The sequence below is a fragment of the Rhinolophus ferrumequinum genome, chromosome 9 (genome assembly GCF_004115265.2).
Source record: "Rhinolophus ferrumequinum isolate MPI-CBG mRhiFer1 chromosome 9, mRhiFer1_v1.p, whole genome shotgun sequence".
In the NCBI taxonomy this organism is placed as follows: Eukaryota; Metazoa; Chordata; class Mammalia; order Chiroptera; family Rhinolophidae; genus Rhinolophus; species Rhinolophus ferrumequinum.
The window spans coordinates 1,388,086-1,396,241 of NC_046292.1; positions in this window are offsets into that span (position 1 = coordinate 1,388,086).

The following is an 8,156-nucleotide window of genomic DNA, read 5'->3' on the forward strand; positions in this document are numbered from 1 at the left end:
CCTGCCCCTCCCCTCTCCGGCCCATCTCCCAGCACCCTGGTCACGCAGCCCAGCCACACCAGCCCTCTTGCTTGCCTGACTTCACCCGTTCCCTGGCAAGCCTGTTTCTGCCCCAGGGCTTCTGCACTGCCAGCCCCTCCTCCCCCATACTTCCTCCCTCACTTCTTTCAGGTCTCTGCTAGAGGGACCTTTGCTGACTCCCCTCATTTCAAAGAGCTCCCCATTCCTCTCTGCCCGTCCGTCCGTTACCCAGCACCGTTCACGTGTCTATTGTCAGCTTTTCTTGTTGGGATGGTGGCTCCAGGAGCGTGGGGTTGCGCTGCCACTGCCCAGCAGGCACCTGGCAGGTGGGAGAGGAAGGAGGAGGGAGGGAGAGAAGGAACGGCAGGAATGAAGCCGGGCCTCGGCCTCGGCCACGGCCACCTCGGGGCTGCCACGCAGGGAGGACTCGGGCTCCTACAGAGGGGTCGGCCCCCATCGTAGATCTCCCCAACTCCAGCGCCTTAAACAGACACCATCTGTTGTTGCTCAGAGCAGATTTGGAGCAGCCCTAAGGGCAGGAAGTTTGGGAAGTTCACTTTCCCCCGTAGCCGGCCTACTTTCTCCTCTGCCTTTTCCTTCCTCTGAAACTTGGTAACCAACAGGGGATGGGAGATTAATGGGCCGAACCGCCGGCCGCCCTGTGTACAGAGCCTTGATTGGTTTGCACTAACGAAGTTTATCAACTAGGCACGGAATCATCAATCATGCAGAAAAATAACACAGCGAAATGACTTTTCAAAATGTCGTTGGTATAATGATCCTCTTGCCCATTACACTGAATGCCGCCATTTGTATCTGTGATGCTTAAGTATGCAAACAGTAATTAACGTGGTAATGAACCGGGGGCCCCAGAGCCTCCCCTCCCAGAGCTCATTTGCATGTTAAGTATCATTAGCGACCAGGGAAACAAGTTATAAACAGCCTAATTAGCAGCCAGATCATTTTTACAAGAAATTGTGTGCACTTTGACACGTGAGCGAGTGTTAGATTAATGAAGTCAGGTGGCACTGCCCGTCCTGGGGGTGGGGTGCCCTCAGTGCGGGGCCTCGGTGGCCTCGCTGGCCGTGGTGGCATCAGAAGTTGGGTGCTGTTAGGGGTGGGCGTCGTGGCTGGATGCAGAGCCGCTCAGCGGGCAGTAGGGACGGGGCCCAGAGAGAGTAGTCGAGGCTGAAGTGTCAGGCGGCCCCTGGCATTGCCCAGGGCATGGGCCTCTCCCTCCTGCTCAGGCTGTGGTCTCAGGATGGACAGGGGGAGCCAGGACTCCAGCCTGGGCTGGGTGAGAGCAGGGTGGGTGGGCGGTCCCTGTGAGAGAAAACATTCTGACGCTAAAACTGGAAGGAAGTTTTTATGCAAGACTACTGCAGCAGGGGACAGAGTGAGCTCCACACAACACAGCACAGACAAGGGGTTTACAGCCCCGGAGCAGTGCGAGGGTGTCAGCGGGTGGAAAATGACATCAGGGTGCGGGGGTTCCTGCAGAAGGCAGGTCAGGGTGATTGGACATCAAGGGTGGGCACAGGGAATTTGATCCGCTACCAAGGGGAGGGAGCTTTCCCCCTAACTGACTTAGCAGGAGTTTTGATGCCACTGGACTCAGCATGCTGGGGACAGGACCCAAGGACGGGGCCCAGTGGACAAGGGGCTCAAAGAGCCTGTCTAAAGTGTGGTGGAGAAGAGAGCTTTGTCACCACAATGTCTGTGTTCCCTGCTTTTGCACCACTCCCCTCTCCTGGACCCGTAGCTCCTCGGCCAAACTGGGTCTTGCTCCGCACACGAGGTGACATTTATCCAGCTCCTATTATGTGTCCCTTACTGTGCTGGCTTCTCACCCACAGAACAGCCCTGGGAAGGGATGACTGTGATCTCCCTTCAGCACAGAGAGATGAGTAACCTGCCCGAGAGACCTGGTTGCCTCTCTGATGGCACTGGCCTCCACGCAGGTTCCTGCCCCAGGACCCTTGCACCTGCCGTCCTGCCTCTCCAAGCGCGTCCTCCAGATGCTGGTGTAGCTCGCTCTCACCACTCAAGTCTCTACAAGGAGCTTCCTCTTCAGAGAGACTGTCTGTCTACCCCACCCAAAACCCACCCTTCATGCATGTTATTGTCTGTCTCCTGGGCCAGAATGTCAGCTCAGCAGGACCTGAACAGCCTGGCACATGCGGGACTCATGGGGACTGGGGTTATCTCTGGCCTTGTGTTCCTCCAAAGCAGGGGGTGGGTGGCCCCGACAGTAGATAGTTTATGCTTTGTGGGCCAGACAGTTTCTGTCACAACTCCTCAACGCTGCTGTTTCAGCACAGAAGTGGCCCAGACACCTGCAAACAAGTGGGCGTGGCCGTGTGCCCCCAAACTGCATTTCCAGAGGCTGACACTTACGTCAGTCTCATTCTTTTCATGTGTCATAGGATATTACTCTTCTGTGGATGTTTTCCAACTGTTAAGAAACATGCATTGAGAGACCAGCGTGGCACGGCACCCCTCACGCCTTGGGCCAGTTTGCTCTCACCCCAGCCCGTCTGCCTTCTGCTCACCTGGGAAGATTACCTGTGGCAGCAGGTGACCGTCTCTTTAACTGCCATCCAGTTGTTAGTCTTTTCCCCTTTCAAAATGTAATTCTTGAAATGATTAGAAAAATGTATAAACCATTGTTAGCTCCTGGGCTGCTCCAAAGCAGCGGGTGGTCAGAGTCGGTCATTGTTCTGTGTTGTTTCCTTTTCCTGGGCACTTTCACATCTGATGGGCTCCAATGAAAGGATGCATGGCGTGTTTTAGGGGGATTTTATTATGTTTATTTGTTCATTGAGGAAGGCTTACTGTTTTCATATAGATCTTGCACAGTCTGGGGAGCCCTCCCCCTCCAGCTGCACCCCGTACCCCCAGGCTGAGACCGGCTGGTGGGCAGCATGTGGTCCTGGGCTGTTCTCTGAACACAAGCTCACAGGGACCCCCACAGCCTGGTCATTAGTACCCTGTGTTCAGCCAAACACCCTTTTATTTGCTCTTCACCCTCCTGCCAGCTTTGGGGACCTGAGGCCCATCTCTGGTCAGTCCGTTCATCCTCGTCCCTTCCGGGGCTCCGGGCTCTGTCTCATGTGTCCTGTAAGAGGCAGGTCCAACCTGGAAAACCTTCCCTTTGCTTCTATGCAGACCCTCGGCTGCCTCTCTCATCCCACCCATGATAATTTGGGGCCCGGCTCAGGGTGTCAGGCCCTACCTCCTGGCAGCACTCTCTGACTGCTCAGGCTCCACCCTGGAGATGGGAGAGGGGTCATCCTGGATTATACAGGTGGGCTCCATGTCATCACAGGGCCCTCAGGGACCAGCAGGGTTAGTCAGAGAGAAGTTATGGTGAATGCCAACGGCAGAGAGGAGAGAAAGGCTGCCCTGCTGACTCTGAAGATGGAGGAAGGCGCCACAAGCCATGGCATGCAGGCGCTTCTAGGAGCTGGAAAGCCCAGGAACAGATTCTATCCGGAACCTCCAGAAGGAGCCTGACTGCCCACATCTGGATTTTAATTCAGGGAGAGCCATTTTGGACTTCAGACCTCCAGAACTGTGAGATAATAAATTTCAGTTGTTTAAAGCCACCACGTTCATGACAGTTTTTGCAGCAGCCACAGGAAGCTGATAGAGGAGGGAAAGGATAAGGGGCAGAGCCGCTCTCCTGATAGGGGGCTACGAACGAACATGTGTGCCCACACCCCATATTTTGCTACATCGTGACATGGGTCTCCATGCTTCCAGCTTCCTGAGAGTTTTCTCTCCGCCAAAGCCAATGTCACGATGCTGGCATTGTTGGGGTAGCACCCACTTCTGGTACCATTTCTATATCAGTCAGCTTTTGCTGCAGGAACAGACAGGCCCAGCATCTGGTGGCCTCCAACAGCCATGTGTTTCTTGGTCATGTGACATGAAGACTGCAGGTTGGCTGCTGGTAGTGGAGGGCAGGGGACGGAAGGGCAGAGCTGGCCCACACCAGAGCGTGGCCAGCAACGCGATTGCTCCCCTTCCATCAGCTGAAGCGAGTAACGTGGCCTAGCCAAGGTCAGAAGGATGGAAAGCCCTGCCCACGTGGGGCTTGGCAGGGGTGGGGAGGGAAGATAATTGTGAACAAATAACAATCTTCAACAGGGGTTACATGAAAACAATGTAACATGTTTGGGAAAATGCAAGGTGAAATACACTTACAGTTGTTCTGAGAAGTTGCAGGACTTCTCAGAGCCTTGAAGCCTTTAATAATTGAATGTGTTGTGATGTTCTTGAGGGGTGCCCTGGAAGGAAGCCTCTCCCAAGCACGTTTGATCAGAAACCATCCCCGTGACTCACAGAACTTACTAACATGCTGCAGGGCCCATCTGGGAGCCGCTGTTGTCACATACGACGAGCGATGTTAGAATTGCCTACTTGGTGACTACCGTGATGGCGCCTAGATATTTTGTAGAGCGGTGTTCAGCGTGACGGAAAGCCAAGGTGGGTGGGCAGCATTTGATGCTGGTGCTGCTTGGTTGCCCGTGGGAGTTGTGGGAAAATGAGAAGAATCCGGGTTCGGAGAAGCCGGGTGAGTTACAGAGGGGAGGGTGAGGTGTGTGCAGCGTTGGCTGGAAGGAACGTACCCCAGGCAGCTTCTGCCGCAGAAACAAGCAGGCCCAGCATCTCAGGGCTTACGACAGCCATGTGCTTCTTGGCCACATGACGGGAGGACTGTAGGCCGACAGCACTTCCGCTGGTCCTGGTGGAGGTGATTCTGGGCACTGGGGCCAGCTCACATGAGGGGGGCCGACTTCCGGGTCGCTGAAGGATGACACTTGCACGGTGAGAACAACCCTTTTTAGGTCTGGAGCCCATGGCATGGTGGCTATAAAAAGCTCGGCCCGGGATCATGAGAAAGGTCGTTTAGGGGGTGGGGTGGGCAAGTCACCATTTCCCTGGAGAGTAACCATCCCTGTCCCCTTGGAGAACGGGAATGAAGCAAAGGGATGACACAGCAAAACTGTCATGTTCTTACTTGTTAAATTTAGAAATGTTCTCTCTAGGTTGGGTGTTTTACGTCCTCTCGATGGTTGAGGATCTGGCATATTAGATCGTCTGACAGACCAGTCTTATTAAGCTTTCACATTTTAAATAATAGACCCAGATTTGTAATTTTAACTTGAACGACATAAGGGAACTTTGCGAAGTTCATGAAAGCATGGAGTTTTAAGAGAATTTAGGTTTCTCTGTATTCATCAGTTTAATTCACCAAACTTATGTTATTTAACAAGTACTCGGGGGTGGGGGGAGGGTTGCTTTATCAGAATCCGGAAGTATTTAAAAAGGAAATATAATTTATCCCTTTATATATGTGTAAAATGTTTAAAGGAATTTAATTATACTATCTCCTTTAAAAATGTGGTGGTTGCATTTTTCTTAAACAGCTTTTTTTTTTTGGATTGGGGAATATTGGGGAACAGTGTTTTTCTCCAGGGCCCATCAGCTCCAAGTCAAGTCGTTGTTCTTCAGTCTAGTTGTAGAGGGCGCAGCTCAGCTCCAAGTGCAGTCACCATTTTCAATCTTTAGATGCAGGGGGTGCAGCCCACCATCCCATGCGGGAATTGAACCGACAACCTTGTTGTTGAGAACTCGTGCTCTAACCAGCTGAGCTATCCGGCCGCCCTGGTGGTTGCATTTTAAAATCAGAAAATAGTAAGATTTCTGTGTCACCCAAGAGGTTGCAGAAGACCTGGGTTCTAACATAGAAAGGGCGGGACTACTTGTCCAGAAGCAGCTGGCACCACGGGCAGAGGGCCGGAGGCTGTGAAGGCAGCAGGTGCCTTGGCCTGACCCAGGTGGTCTGTGGCTCCCTGGCCCGGGACGTGGCTGACCCTGCCCTTGCCAGCCCATCCTCTGTATTTTCTGCCCAGAGGTCAAGCAGAAATGGGTCTGACCAAGCAGCTCAGACCCCAGTGGGCCTGGTGCAGCCCAGCGCCCCATTGTGGGGTGGGAGGACCTGGGGTGTGGGGTCTGGGATCGGGTGGAGTGTCAGCCAGGGGTTTGTTCTCAGTGTGGGGTGCTGTCTGGGCTGTGACAGCAGCGACTGCCGAGCCACTGCAAAAGGGCGGTTCTGTGGTCTTGGTGTATTGCCCACAGTACCGAAATGGCGTATTATTTTAAAGGTATCCATATTTCATTTAGAAAAATCAGAGAGATGAATTTCTTTGAGATATAAAAATGCTTATGACTATTACAAAGGAGAGCTGAAATACAAATTCATGCAGTGATAAACATCAAACACATACTATTATTCTGAAATAAAGTATTAGCACATAACTGAATTGCAAAGGTGTTTTATAAAACAATCTGAAGAACAGCTCACTCTGAGGACTTTAGAAAGCAGTGGGGAGAGTCTCATTCTCCACAGATTTGTCTCTGACTCTTGTCTTTGAGGCATGCCACCCGTGTCAGTTAGCAATGGCTGCATAACAAGCCACCTGACACTGACACTCAGGGCCTGAAAACAGTCAGCGCTGCGTATTGTGCACGTGGCTCAGGGAGGGGGACTGCAGATCCCGGCGGGGCCTTCTGTGTTTTGGGGGCTGGCGGCTTTTAGATGGGGACATGTCCATTCTGCATGGGGTGTCTCATCCTCCACCAGGCCAGCTTGTTCTCATGGCAGAAGCAGGGCTGAGCGGGAGAGAGGCAGAGAGGGACGCAGTTCACCCAGACCACTTTGAACTTGCATGTTGTGTTCCAGGTCAGCCCACAGTCCAAGGCTGGGGTGGGCTCTGCCTCTTGCGGGGTCCCTGCAGAGCCTTGCAAGCACTGGGGTGTGGGGGATGGAGGACCAACATTCTACTATGCCTTGACTTTGTGGACGTTAGACACTCTGGTGATTTTTAAGGGACGGCCCTTTCTGTCCTGGTAGCAAGTGGTCATTGTTTAGAGAGAGGGTTCCCAGTCTGTCTTTGTTCTTTGGGTTTTGTGGGGTCTGCGTGGAGATTCTGACAATGATAAATGTATCAGCCCCTTTCCATGAAGTACATGGCTCACCCCTCTTATGCATGGAAACCCTTAGCACTGGAGCTGGCAGTGTTCTCGCACAGACCATCCCTCGGCGTTGGCTCCAGGGGCTTCTCGGGGCCCCTTAGGACTGACCACTGCAGAGACCCAGGCCCACTCATAGACCCTCTGGTGCCCTGCCCCCGGGGTGCTCGGAGAAAGTGGGTGTTGCTGTGCTGGGCACCCCAGACTTGGGCCTGGCCTCCATCAGGCTCTGGCTTCACGGCTCACACACCTTATACACCCCTTCACGTCCTTCTCACCAGGATGCTCTGAGCTTCTGAAAGCACCAGAAACACAAAAGCTCCTTGCACACATGTGTGTGCATGTATGTGCATACATCAGTGTGTGTGCTGTATGCCTGCATGTAAGCGTGCATGCATGATGGTGTGTGCATGTGCACAAACATGTGTGCATGTGCTAGGTGTGGTCATGTGTGTGCGTTCATGTGTGTGTACACACATATGCATGTATGATTTGCACTCGAGTGTGGGCATAGGTATGCGTGTGTGCACACACGTGCACGTATTCACGTGTGTGTGGGAATGTGTGCATGCCGCACGTGTGAGTGTGTGCACGTGTGCATGCGTGTGTGAGCCGTGTGTTAGTGAGAGCTGATGCCTGTGCAGGCCGTCGTGCGCTCGCATTGTTCTTAGGCCCTTGGAGTGGGGATAATCACCCCACTGGGGCGGACTCACGTGAAAGTGGGCTCCAGGGTCTTCACCTACATAGGCCCCGCCAAGGGCCTCCGCTTAATTTTATGTTCTTCCTCTTAAAGTGGACCCAACTTGAAAAGTGTCAGTCCCACACACCCTGGATCGGCTCTAGCCCCATTTTACAATGGAGGAAACTGAGGCGCAGAGGAGCCCAGCCTAGGAAGGGGCTGCGGGCTAGAGACTTCTGTGCTTCTAACCATCCACCCCTCCCTGGGTGAGCACGCTTGCTCACTGCTGCCACCCAGGCCAGCTTTTCCCGGGGCCACATGAGGCCGGGATCAACACGGCCTCCTCCCTGGGGGCTTCTCTCACCCACAACTGGCCCTTCCCTCCCTCAGTGGCTGAGATGCTGGGCCCTCCCTG